Raw genomic sequence first — 13,948 nt, forward strand, 5'->3', positions numbered from 1 at the left:
GATTTTTGATTACTGCTTCAGTTTCCTTGCTGGTTATGGGTCTGTTAAAGCTCTCTAGTTCACCCTGTTTCTTCTTCTTTTTTTTTTTTTAAATTTTTTAAATTTATTTATTTTCAGAAAAACAGTATTCATTATTTTTTCACCACACCCAGTGCTCCCTGCAATCCGTGCCCTCTATAATACCCACGACCTGGTACCTCAACCTCCCACACCCCCACCACTTCAAACCCCTCAGATTGTTTTTCAGAGTCCATAGTCTCTCATGATTCACCTCCCCTTCCATTTTATCCCAACTCCCTTCTCCTCTCTAACACCCCTTGTCCTCCATGATATTTGTTATGTTCCACAAATAAGTGAAACCATATGATAATTGACTCTCTCTGCTTGACTTATTTCACTCAGCATAATCTCTTCCAGTCCCGTCCATGTTGCTACAAAAGTTGGGTATTCATCCTTTCTGATGGAGGCATAAGACTCCAGTGTATATGGACCACATCTTCCTTATCCATTCGTCTGTTGAAGGGCATCTTGGTTCTTTCTATAGTTTGGCAACCGTGGCCATTGCTGCTATAAACATTGGGGTATAGATGGCCCTTCTTTTCACGACATCTGTATCTTAGACCATTCTCTTACACCATACACAAAGATAAACTCAAAATGGATAAAAGACCTCAACGTGAGACAGGAATCCATCAGAATCCTAGAGGAGAACATAGGCAGTAATCTCTTCGATATCAGCCACAGCAACTTCTTTCAAGATATGTCTCCAAAGGCAAAGGAAACAAAAGTGAAAATAAACTTTTGGGACTTCATCAAAATCAAAAGCTTCTGCACAGCAAAGGAAATAGTCAAGAAAACAAAGAGGCAACCCACGGAATGGGAGAAGATATTTGCAAATGACAGTACAGACAAAAGATTGATATCCAAGATTTATAGTGAACTCCTCAAACTTAACACACACGAAACAGGCAAACATATCAAAAAATGGGAAGAAGATATGAACAGTCACTTCTCCCATCAAGACATACAAATGGCTATCAGACACATGAAAAAATGTTCATCATCATTAGCCCTTAGGGAGATTCAAATTAAAACCACATTGAGATATCACCTTACACCAGTTAGAATGGCCAAAATTAACAAAACAGGAAACAACATGTGTTGGGGAGGATGTGGAGAAAGGGGAACCCTCTTCCACTGATGGTGGGAATGCAAGTTGGTGCAGCCTCTTTGGAGAACAATGTGGAGATTCCTCAAGAAATTAAAAATAGAACTTCCCTATGACCCTGCAATTGCACTCCTGGGTATTTACCCTGTTTCTTCTTAGATGTTTCTAGGAATTTGTACATTTCTTACCATTAGTCCAATATTTTGGCATAAGTTTTTCATAGTATTGTCTTGTAATTGTTTGTTTTTCTGTGTATTCGTTATTATTTCTCCTCTCTTACTTGTGATTTTATCTATTCGGTTCTTTTCTATTTTCTTCTTGATAAGTCTGGGTAGAGTTTTGTCAGTTTTGTAGTTTTTTTTTTTAAAGAAACAGCTCCTGGTTTCACTATGTTTTTTAGGTTTGTGTATCCTTTATTTCTGCTACAATCTTTTTAATTATTTTCCTTATGCTGGCTTTAGACTTCATTTGTTGTTATTTTTCTAGCTTTCTTATGTGCAAGTTTAGAGGTATTTTGTTTTGTTTTGTTTTGTTTTTTTAGATTTTTCTTGTTTTTGAGGTAGGCCTGTATTGGTATATCCTTCCCTCTTAGGACCACTTTTGGTGCATCCTAAAAATTTTGGATCATTGTGTTTTTATTTACTTTGATTCCATATATCTTTTTAAAATTTCTTTAATTTCCTGGTTGACCCATTCGTTATTTAGTACCATGTTGTTTAACCTCCATATATTTGTGTGTTCTTTCCAAATTTGTTTCTTTTCATTGACTTCTAGTTTTATAGCATTGTTTAGAAAGGTGCATGGTATGATTTCAATCTTTTTATATTTGTTGATGATTTGTGACATAATATGGATCTATTCTGAAGAATATCTCATGTGCCCTAGAAAAGAATGTGTATTCTTCTCTTTTATGATGAAATGATCTGAATATATCTGTTAAGTCCATCTGGTCCAGTGTGCCATTCAAAGCCATTGTTTCCTTATTGCTTTTCTGCTTATATGATCTGTCCCTTGATGTAAGCAAGGTGTTAAAGTCCTCTTCTTTTATCATATTATTATCAAATAGTTCCTTCACGTTTGTTATTGTTGTATATATTTGGGTACTCCCATGTTAGGTGCATAAAATTTACAATTGTTAGATTTTCTTATTGGATTGTCCCATTATGATTATATAATGCCCTTCTTTGTCTCTTGTTACATTCCTTGTTTTTAAGTTTAGTTTGTCCAATATAAGTATTGCTACTCTGGCTTTCTTTTTACACCTAGTTGCATGATAAATGTTTCTCCATGCCCTCACTTTAAATCCACAGTTGTCTTTAGGTCTAAGATGAGTCTCTTGCAAGTGGCAGATAGATAGGTTTTTTTTTTTTTTTTTTTTTTTTTTTTTTATCCATTCTGACACCTTATGTCTTTTGATTGGAGCATTTAGTCCATTCACATTCAGAATAATTATTGGTACAATCCCTGTACCAAGGGATGAATGATTATTCCAAACTTTGCTGTGAAAGAGGAAGAAAAGGGGGTCAAATACTCAGAGAGGAAGACCCTTTGTTTTCTTTGTTCCTGCCTTTATTGGTCCTTCAGGATAATCACAAATCCTTATCACTGTTTCTCAAGCACATTATGTGTGACACAGAGTCTTACTGGAACTGGTGGGATCTGTTTAAGGAAAGATATGATATGCTAATCTGCATGTTCTAAGAGTTCTGCTAAACATAGTCTAGGGGACAATGTATACATCTCTTAGATCACAGAGCAGCTATTTGGGCTAAGAAAGCTTTGGGGAAGGCAACTCCCAGTGGCATTCCTAGGGCAGAGTGGTCACGCAGGCCTTGATATTCCAAAGGCCTACACCCTTCTCGGAATCCTTCCTGGCCACCAGAGGCCTCCATCTATAATACCCGCCAGGTATGATAGATGATTTCATGCTCTACATTAACCTTCACAGTGATTGTGAACACCTTTAGTTTTTGTTTGTTTGGGAAATTCTTTATCTCTCCTATTCTGAATGACTGTCTTTCTTGGCTGCAGATTTTTTCCATTCAACATCTTAAATATATCATGTCACTCCTTCTGGCTTGCCAAGTTCTGCAGGAAGATCTGCAGCTAGCTTTATGTGTCTTCCCTTATAAGTTAGGGACTACTTTTGTCTTGCTGCTTTTATGACTTTTTTCTTTATATCACTATACTTTGCAAATTTAATTACAATTTGTCTTGGCATGGGTCTGCTTTTCTTGACTCTTTTGGGGGTTCTCTATTCCTCCTAGATCTGGATATCTGTTTTTTTCCCCAGATTAGGTAAGTTTTGAGCCATCATTTCTTCAAATAAATTTTCTGCCCACTTCCTCTCTCTTCTCCTGGGTCTTCTATAATAAGAATGTTATTACTTTTGATAGAATCTTTGAGTTTCCTAAGTATATTATTGTTCTGCTTAATTCTTTTCTCTCTCTTTTGTTCAGCTTTATTACTTTCCATTACCCTGTCCTGTAGGTCACTAATTTGTTCCTCTGCTTTTTCTAACTTGCTGTCCATTCCATCAGGAGTGTTTTTCATTTCATTTATTGTGCCCTTTATTTCTACTATGCTATTCCTTAACTCTGTGTGAAGGTTCTCATGTCTTCCATGGTTTTCTCAATTCTACTTAGTATCCTTATGATCATTGGTTTAAATTATTTATCAGGCTTTTTTCTTATATCTGTTTTGTTTATATCTCTGGCTGTGGTTTTGTCCTATTCGTTCATTTGGGATAAATTTCTCTGTCTCCTATTTTGTCTATCTCTATTTTTCTATGTTAAAAGTGTCAGCTATGTCTTCTTCTCTTGGAAGTAATGAGTTTATGAAGAAGATATCCTGGAATGCCTAGAACAGTGCAGTGTCCCCCGTTTACCAGAAACTGACACTTTGAAACATTATCTTGTGGATGTCACTTACTCTGTGCTATTGTGTCTGAGTCATTTTTCCTTTCTGTGCAGTCATCAGTACTCACTCTATTTTTTGAAGTCTGTGCTCACTCTCTGTTTTACTAGTGGAACCCATGGAGGCCAGCTGTGGGGTGGTAATTCTGCAAGGGAACTTGGGAGCAGGGTAGTGGTGTTTATAAAATTTGTGCTAGGCCCCTTGTCCTACACCAGGTGCCCTGAAGTGCTGCAGGGGCCAGGGGCTGTGTGCTGGGGTGGGCATGTGTATGAAGCTGGGTGAGGTATACAAAGGGGGTAGGGCATGCAGTTGCACACAGTGTGGTGCCTGGGTGATGTGGGCAGCTGCAGCTGTGCACCTCCATCTGGGTGCATATGAGATGGTGCAGGGCAGGGTGCATAGCTGGGCATGGTGGAGCAGTGGAGGCCTGGGGCTCCCTACTGGGCACCATCACTGGTGGTATGTGGCTAGGCATGGCATGTGAGAACAGCTGGGCCATGGGGCTGGGTGTGGTGCATGTTGACAGCTTGGGGTATGAGGCTATGTGAGATATAAGAGGTTGGCTGCAGGCACTTGGCTGGGTGTGGTGCTGTGGATGTGTGCTGAGCACGGTGGCTGCTTTGCACCAGGCCAGCTGGGCACAACACCCATGTGACTTTAAAGAAAATTTTCCCTGAGCCCATGGCTATGGCAAGCAGATTAGGAGTGGGTGAGTCCTCAGAACTTCTTGGTTTGGTGCACTGTTAGCAGGTGAGGTAGCATGTATCTGTGCAGCTCCTGCCTCCCATGGGTATCTCTGGTTATGCTAGGAAGGCAAGGAAAGAAATTGGTGCCTGCCATCTCCTTTATTTTCTAAGAATTCCCACAACACATTCAGAAATCATTAAAAAAGATATGTCACCTGTGTGCCCCTGGTGTTTGTGAAAACTGCTGTTTTTATGTTGCCTCTTCATGCAGGCTGCTGGCCCTCCTGACTTGGGTTCCAAGCCTAACTAGTTTTACAGACTCAAGGAATTCACCCCCACTGGTTTTCAAAGACAAACTTTATGAGGATTAGTCTTCCCCATGCAAAGCTACTGTAATCAAAATTACATGGTACTGGCATTAAAACAGGCCCATAAGCCAATGGAACAGATGCAAGAATATAGAACTAGGTCCAAACCTATACAGTTAACTAATATTTCACAAGAGAGCTAATAGTGGAGAAAAGATAGTCTTGAACAAGTTGTGCTGGGAAAATTGGATATTTACATGCAAAACTGTGAAACTAGATGCCTGTCTTACAGGACCATAAAAGTTAAATTTAAATAGATTAAGGGTTAAATGTAAGACCTGAAACCATAAAACACATAGAAGGATAACAGAGAATAACAAGACCCTTTGTCATGGGTCTTAGTAATAATTTTTTTGGTTATGACACCTAGCACACAAGTAGCAAAATCAAAAAGAAGCAAGTCAGATTACATCAAACTAAAAAACATGTGCTTATTGTCTTAATGCTAAGTTAGTACATCATAAACAAAGTTTAATAGAAAGAGTGATGGCATCAATCCTTATTTCTGATTTTTAAAAGAAAGTCTATGGATCACCAGTTGATATGATGTTTGCTATCAGCCTACAGTAAGTATACTTTATCAGATTATAAAAATTCCCCTCTATTTATAGTTTTCCTAATTTTTTAATTACAAATAGTCATTTTTACTGAATATTTTTGTACCTATTTAATTGAAAAATCGTATGGCTTTCCTCCTTTTATTAGTTAATTTGGTACTTACATTAAGAATTCAGTCTTTAAGAGCTAGATAGATCTGGGCTATTGACCTAGTTCTTACTTCTTTCTTTTTTTTTTTTTTTTTGCTTTATATAATTTTTTATTTTTTATAAACATATATTTTTATCCCCAGGGGTACAGGACCTAGTTCTTACTTCTAATCATACGTGATTTTAGGCCAATTTCTTAATCTCTCTGATATTCTGTTTTATTATCTGTAATTGAGGTATAAGATAAAAACTTTGCTGTACTAATGTGATGAATAAATTGCAATGTATATAAAATCTTTCTTAGAATTTTTGAATTCAGCAAACATTAGTTCATGTTTCCTCATATTTTGTTGATGCCTTATAAACCCTGGAGTGAAAAACTATTTAAAAAATGTTGGTAGGCTTAATGCAAAGCAAGTATTTATAACATTCTGTTTTGTTAGATAAATTCCAAAAGAAACTAAAAGGAAAACAAATAAATAAAAACAACAAAGAGCATTTGTTATACCCCTAAGCTATAAAATGAAATTAATGATGCTACTGATGTAAATGAATTATGCAAATGATAACATAAAAGATTTCAAATACACAAAATCTTCAGAGACATTGCTATAATGAAAACTTAAAAATTCCTCAAACTTATTTGATATTGACATATTGTGCCAATAAAGAAAAGCTGTACTCCAGAAGAAAGAGGACAGATTTTCTAGCATCACATTCAATATTTGTCTTTTTAAAAAATTTTGTTGAAAGAAGTAGAAATCACTTAACAGTGTTTTGTCAGTTGGTTGAGAAACGTCTTTTGCTTTTAAAGTATAATTTTAGGCAGACAGAAGATTAGTTATCTTGATCCACAGCACTATAGTCCTGCCCATGTAGAAAAATTCAATGGATACACATTGTAGCCTAATATCCCATGGTGCACACTTGGATTGTTTTCATCACACTGAGAATCCTAAGCTTAAAAGAGTGACTTTCGTTAGCATAAATTTAATGAGTAAATTACATTGTTTTTAAAAATCCTCATTCTGAGTTGTATCACTAAATTTTTTTGAAAAAAAAAAATCACCTCTTAAAGGGGAAAAAAGAAACCCTTTTTCATAAACATGCTTAAATTTAAATCACTTTTCCCCCTGCACAAGTAAACCTTTGTGTTGAATTTTAATTAAGGGACATTAAAAAAAAAAACTGAATTAAAATCCTGTGGTTCAATTAATCAATATTCTATGCTTTTGTTTTTCATTTCTCTTTTAGCCTCTGCTTCTCATGTATGAAGTTGTTTGTGCCCAGAAAGCAGGACTATTTATACGTTTCAACAGAATACCAGAGAAGCAGGACTAAAAACATTCTTTAAAAACCATAACATCATATTTCTATTTCTTTTAAGAAGGGATAAATGTAGGGGCACCTGGGTGGCTCAGTGGGTTAAAGCCTCTGCCTTCGGCTCAGGTCATGATCCCGGGGTTCGGGGATCGAGCCCCGCATTGGGCTCTCTGCTCGGCAGGGAGCCTGCTTCCTTTCCTCTCTCTCTGCCTCTTTGCCTCCCTGTGATTTCTGTCTGTCAAAATAAATAAAATCTTTAAAAAAAAAAAAAAGAAGGGATAAATGTAGACAATGTAAATACAAATAGAAAACACATGACTCTACTTCCTTAGTTTGCCGAGTAGCATATGCTTCTCATGTTTTGTAATTCCAAATTAATTTAGATAAGATTCTAATATTTTATAAATCATTGAATTGGATATCTTTATACCACTGTCAATTATTTCATGTGGACAAATTTGCTTAATGCTTACATTTTTCATTACTGTGCTAACGGCATTTGATTGCACTTTGGTGTCTTCAGCTGTCAAAAAAGCCAGAATGAAACATCAGAAGGAAGATTGAATGGTTTTCCTTTCATTACCTCTGCAAGGGACTCATTTTTTTATTTATATGACTGTTCTAACTATGGTAGAATTTTATGATAAGGAAAAATAAATTGTACCCTAAGGTAATATTCCCATTTTGATGGATTATAAAACATGTTAAAATTGGTCATTACAAACAATAATTCTTCATGGCTTCAAACCCTGTTAGTATAATTTTTTTGAATTATAAAAAATAGTGATCAATTTAGTTGGTGCTATTAAATGACAATGCATTCAGACTACAGCATTGTAAAATGACAGCACCAGATATCAGAGTTCGTGTACTTTACTTCTGTTGTTTTGATTGAAAACAGCTTTGTCTCCTAAACTTATAGACTGGTGAGAATGACAATGGGGTCTGAATCATTACAACATGTTTGAGGCATGAAGGACACTTGAATTCATATTTCACAGGAAAAAAAATTATAATTATTCCCTAATAATGAAGTTAGACATTTCATTAATAACAACTAAAGTGTGAGAGAAAAATATGCTCACAAACCAAACAAAATCTCAGAGAACAGAGAAAGCTGATTTTTTTTTTTTAAGATTTATTTATTTACTTCAGAGAGGAAATGAGTAGAGGGGAGCAGAGACGGGGTAATTCTTGAGCAGACTCCCTGCTGAGTGGGGAGCCCAATTCAGGGCTTGATCCCAAGACCCAGAGATCATGACCTGAGCCAAATTCAAGAACTGGCTGCTTAATCACAGGAGCCATCCAGGTACCCCAAGAGAGCTGTTTTTTTTTTTTTGTTGTTGTTGTTGTTGTTCATTTGTTTGTTTGCTTTGTTTTAAAGATTTTATTTATTTGCTTGAAAGAAAGTGAAAGAGAGCGAGAGAGAGAGAGAGTACAGAGGGAGAGGGGAGAAGCAGAACTCCCGCTGAGCAGAGAGTCTGATCCCAGGACTCCAAGATCATGACTTGGGCCAAAGACAGATGTTTAACTGACTGAACCACACAGACACCCCTGGAGCTGGTCTTAACAGCTGAATAAAACTTGGAATTTTTGACAGTATGTTAAATGAAAATTTTCTTACAGATTTCTCAGCAATCTTCCAACAGTATTAGATTTCCTAATATAAAATTTTTTTGCTAATTGTAGATCACGTTTAAAATGTCTTTCTTCTTCCTTTCATCATTTGGATGGGACAATGGTCTGGATACAGTCACAGCTGGCTTCCTATTCAATCTACATAGTTCCTAGAGCAGGGTTTATAATCATCATATTACTGACATGGAAAGTGAATTTTAGAGACTATATGATTTGCCCTAAGCCACATTCCTAGTATGTGGCAGAGCTGGAGCTCAAACTTACACTTAGGTTCCAAATTCTTTGGTCTTTTACTTTGCTCATTTTCTTTCTTTTGCACTTTACTTTTATTTGTATCACTATGAGCATGAAAAACACTTAAAATTTCTTTCCAAATCTAAATAGAGCCCAAATAAAACAAAACAGTAAAATTGTAAATAGTATAATAAAAATAAAAAGCCAAATTAAAATAAATAGTTATTTTAAATAATAAATAAATAACTAAAGGCAAAGCTAATTAAAAAAAATCCACAACCATGAGGTGAAATCTGGTAAAATATTTAAATTGCATGAAGAATCTCACAAATATAAATCCACATTAAACACAAAAGAGGAAAAAAACAGGTCATCTTCTAATACCCAACAACATTAAACACTAGAAGGAAAAAAAGGACCATGGAGGTTTTTTAAAATATATATATATATAACTTAAGATTTCTAAACTTTGTGTTATTGCAAGAAGTGAAGAGAGATGTTCTCACATAAGCAGGATTAAAAAAAAAACTTTGTAATCTTGAACGCCAACCAGAGGAAAGGTATCAAGAAGAGAGGTAACTAGACAATAAGGTAATGGATTAAAATTATATATGCATTTAATTATTAAGATAACTTTTTCAAAAAATTCATGATATGAAAAAAGGTTAAAAAACACAGGATTTTAACTGCAGACTACATCCACAAAAACTGGAAAGAAAGGGTTCACAAAACTACTATATCATAAATTTCTACCAATATAGTAAAAGCAAAATGATTTGTTAGTTCATTTTAATAACTGAAACATAAAAAGACTGTTGGAAAACTTCATAGCACAATGGAGGAAAAAACATGTACCTTGTAATTTCTCCGTCTAAGGTTTGAATCCTTGATCACATATTTTCAGATCTTGTGATTTTGTGCAAGTTTGTTACTCCGGGCTTCACTTACATTTATAAAGGAGAGATAATAGTGCCTATTTTACTGGATCATTTTGAGTTTATTACAGATAAAATTCCCAGTGCAGTGCTTGGCACATTTACCTTATGTGAAAACTTCTTTCTCCATTTCCTATTTTTACATAAATCAAATACATTTTTTAGGATTATGGTATGTATTTTAATATGACTGAAATATTTTCTACATATATTATCTGATTGTTGCTACATGAACAAGTTTTGTATTTTTTTCTTGCTTCCAGGTACTTCAATGGTTCACAAGATAATTTTAGTGGTTTTGTTTCAATTTCTTAAATATTTTGCAAATAATTATAATTTATCTCTTTCTTTTGGTCCAAAATTTTACTGTTTTATCCAGAGCTCAATAGTGGTTTTAGGTTATCATTTTCACTATTAATGTAATACTGACCATTTGAAATGATGTGTGTGTGTGTGTGTGTGTGTGTGTGTGTGTTGTGTGTGTGTAGAGATACATTCATATTAAGACTACCCCATAATAGAACTACCAGGGAAGATGGCCTGGGTAGGAGGGCCATAGGCTCACCCCTCCTAATACAACCAGATAGCACCCATAACAGTGTAAATAACCCAGAAAATGACCTGAGGACCAGCAGAATAAACTCTTCAGCTAAATGTAGAGAAGAGGCCATGTCAAAGAGGGTCAAAAGGGTGAAGATACAGTAAGGAACTCACTGGATTTATGGAACTGTCTGTGGGAGGGATGGACACACTACAGGCATAGAGAGGAGAGAGAAACAGATTCCCACACTGGGCAGTCTGAACAGGGAAGATGAATCCCCATAATATTTGGCTTTGAAAACCAGAGGGGCCCAATTTCATGAGTTGTTACAACCAGTAGGACTTAAACCTGTAACTAAAAAAGAAAAAAATTGGTGAGCTCAGTTTTAGAAGAGCTGATGGGCAAGAGAAAACTGAGTCCCTACACTTAAAGAGACAGCACAACAAACAGCCCATGGAGATAGAGTATATAAGCAACAGTTTAGGACCTCTGGCAGATGGGTGGGGGGGAAAGTTGCTTACTAATCTCAGAGTGTGTCCTGGGGGGATAAGAATCACTGGGGAACTCCTCTAGGAACAAAGGCACTAGAAGGAACCACTTGCCTCCCCCACCCCCAGTATAAACACAAAGCCACATGTGGAACTCACTCTTCAATCTGCTAGCACTGCTCTCCCCCATCACCCCATCACCCTGTGTTTTTGCCAGTCCATCCCTCCAGATGACCTACCTTGATCATGGCAAGGCATCCTACAGAGGAATGGTAGTATGATAACTTGCGAGGGGTGCAGGGATGCACCCCTTCCTACTGTACTGTGCTTAGGTGGATATGTTCTCTCAAACCTGCTACTGACCAGAGCCCATAATGTGTGATGGCACAGGCTTAGCAGGGTGCATGCAGCCTCTACAGAGCCCAGCACCATGCCAAAGAAACTCCTACCCCAGAGAGAGGGAAAGATAACTGCACATAGTAGTCAGAAGGAGACACAGCAAGGGCCTGGAGGCAGACAACAGACAACAGTCAGACTGTTGATCAATGAAGCTTCCCAGAGTACAGCACAGGGGAAGCACCCTAAAGTTTGCTACTACTACATCTCTGAAATATGCATAATCTGACTCAACTGAAGCCAAGGTGGCCCCAGACTTGTCCACTAACATGACAGAGATCAGACATGCCTGCAACAGGCAGAGAGACAGTGCACATTACTGGACTGAAAAAAAAAAAAAAAAGGTGGCTTAACCACTACAGCAAAGCATATACATCGCACATACGAAATACCCATAAAGCACCAAATTCTGGTGGACAGGGGACACTGCATGGATCTCTTCTTCATTAGGCCATTACTTCCAAGTACAGAAGATGTAACTTTCCTAACACACAGAAGGAGACACATAGAATTAGACAAAATTACAAGACAGAGGAATATGTCCCAAATGAAAGAAAAGAACAAAATCTTAACAAGAAATGTAAGTGAAACAGACATAAGTAACATGTTTGATAAAGAATTTGAAGTAATGACCTTAAAGATACTCACTGGATTTAAGCAAAGAGTGGATTACCTCAGAGAGATAAAAAATAAATATTCAGAGATGAAGAATACAACAAATGAAATAAAAAGTACACTAGATGGGAGAAATAGTAGATTAGAGAAAGCAGCAGAACAAATCGGTGACTTGGAGGACAGAGTAATGAAAAGCAGTCAAGCTGAGCTGGGGAGAGAAAAAAGAAATTGCAAAATGAGATAGACTTAGGGACTCAGCAACACCATCAAACATAGTAAGATTCATATTATAGGGATCCCAGAATAGAGAAAGAAAAGGGGGCAGAAAATTTACTTGAAGAAAAAATAACTGAAAACTTCTTGAATCTAGGGAAGGAAACAGATACCCAGATTCAGGAGGTACAGAGATTGCCCTAGTAAAATCAACCCAAGGAGGTCCACACAAAGACATATAATAATTGAAATGGCAAAACATAGGCATAAAGGGAGAATTTTAAAGCAGCAAGAGAAAAGAAAGCAATTATGGACGAGGGAAAACCCATGAGGTTATCAGCTGATTTTTCAGCCAACACTTTGCAAGCCAGAAGAGAGTGTCATGATATATTCAAAGGGCTGAAAGGAAAAAAAAAAAAATTCTGCAGTCAAGAATATGTAATCTAGCCAGGCTTATCAATCAGAATAGAATGAGAGATGAAGAGTTTCACAAACAAGCAAAAGTTAAAGGAATTCATGACCACTAAACCAGCCCTAGAAGAAATGTTAAAGGTGACTCTTTGAGTTGAAAGGAAAGTCCATAAGTGGGTGTAAAAAAAGTTGAAGCACAAAGCAGTAACAGTAAGTATATCTCTAAAAATCAGTCAAGGGACTCACAAAATAAAAGGATATAAAGTATGACACCATAAACTTAAAATGTGAGGAGGAGAGCAACAAAGAATGACTTCAAACTTAGGCAACCATCAAATAAATAGAGACTGCTAGAAACAAATCAAGAGTACCCGAAACCATTTTGATGGCTGTTTCACTCAAAAGTGACCTTTAGCTTCAAATGTGTAGTACTCTAATAACTTATTAGTTACCTAGACTCTTTAACTACCAATTTTCATCACTACTGTATATTGCTGATTGTGCCACTAAATGTCTACTATATTTTATTATCGCACTTTTGCTGTTTTTGTTTAGTTTGTGAACAAAGACTTAGACAAAGTGCAAAAAATAAATCCTCTTTTGCAACCCAGAAAAAAAAAAAGATGTTATGTTAGAAGACAACACAACCAAATTGTAACCACAAATCAAAAACCGCTAATAGAAATGCAAAAAGTGATGAGAAAGGAATCCAAGTATTTCACGGAAGAAAGCCAACAAACCATGAGAGAAGAGAACAAGAAAAGAAAAGAACAGAGAAGAACTACAAAAACAACCATAAAATAAGTAACAAAATGGCGATGGGTACATATCTATCAATAATTACTTTGAATGGAAACAGACTAACTAGTCCAATCACAAGACATAGGGTGATGGAATGGATAAAAACAAGATCCAAGTACATGCTGTCTACAAGAGACACATTTCAGACCTAAAGACATGTGCACGTTAAAAGTGAAAGAATGCAAAAATATTTATCATTCAAATGGACATGAAAAGAAAGCTGGGATAGCAATACTTGTATCAGAAAAAATGATGTTAAGATAATTCCAGGTTTTAGGTTATACCACACATGTGCTAATCACAACAGTATGGTACTGGCACAAAAATAGACACAAAGATCCACAGGACAGAATAGAAAAATGCAGAAACAATCCCACAAATTTATGGTCAATTAACTTTCAACAAAGTATGAAAGAATATCCAAGAGGAAAAACACAGTCTGTTCAACAAAGGGTGTTGAGAAAACTGAACAGCAACATGCAAAACAGTGAAACTGGGCCACTTTCTC

General features: G+C 36.4%; 1 pseudogene; it reads left to right on the forward strand.

Annotated features, from left to right (window-relative positions):
• The first annotated feature begins 13,170 nt into the window (after positions 1-13,170).
• LOC123392223 lies at positions 13,171-13,267 on the forward strand (annotated as a pseudogene).
• Positions 13,268-13,948: the final 681 nt, after the last annotated feature.

The sequence above is a fragment of the Mustela putorius genome, unplaced genomic scaffold (genome assembly GCF_011764305.1).
Source record: "Mustela putorius furo isolate JIRA1106 unplaced genomic scaffold, ASM1176430v1.1 tig00000460_pilon_pilon_pilon, whole genome shotgun sequence".
NCBI lineage: Eukaryota > Metazoa > Chordata > Mammalia > Carnivora > Mustelidae > Mustela > Mustela putorius.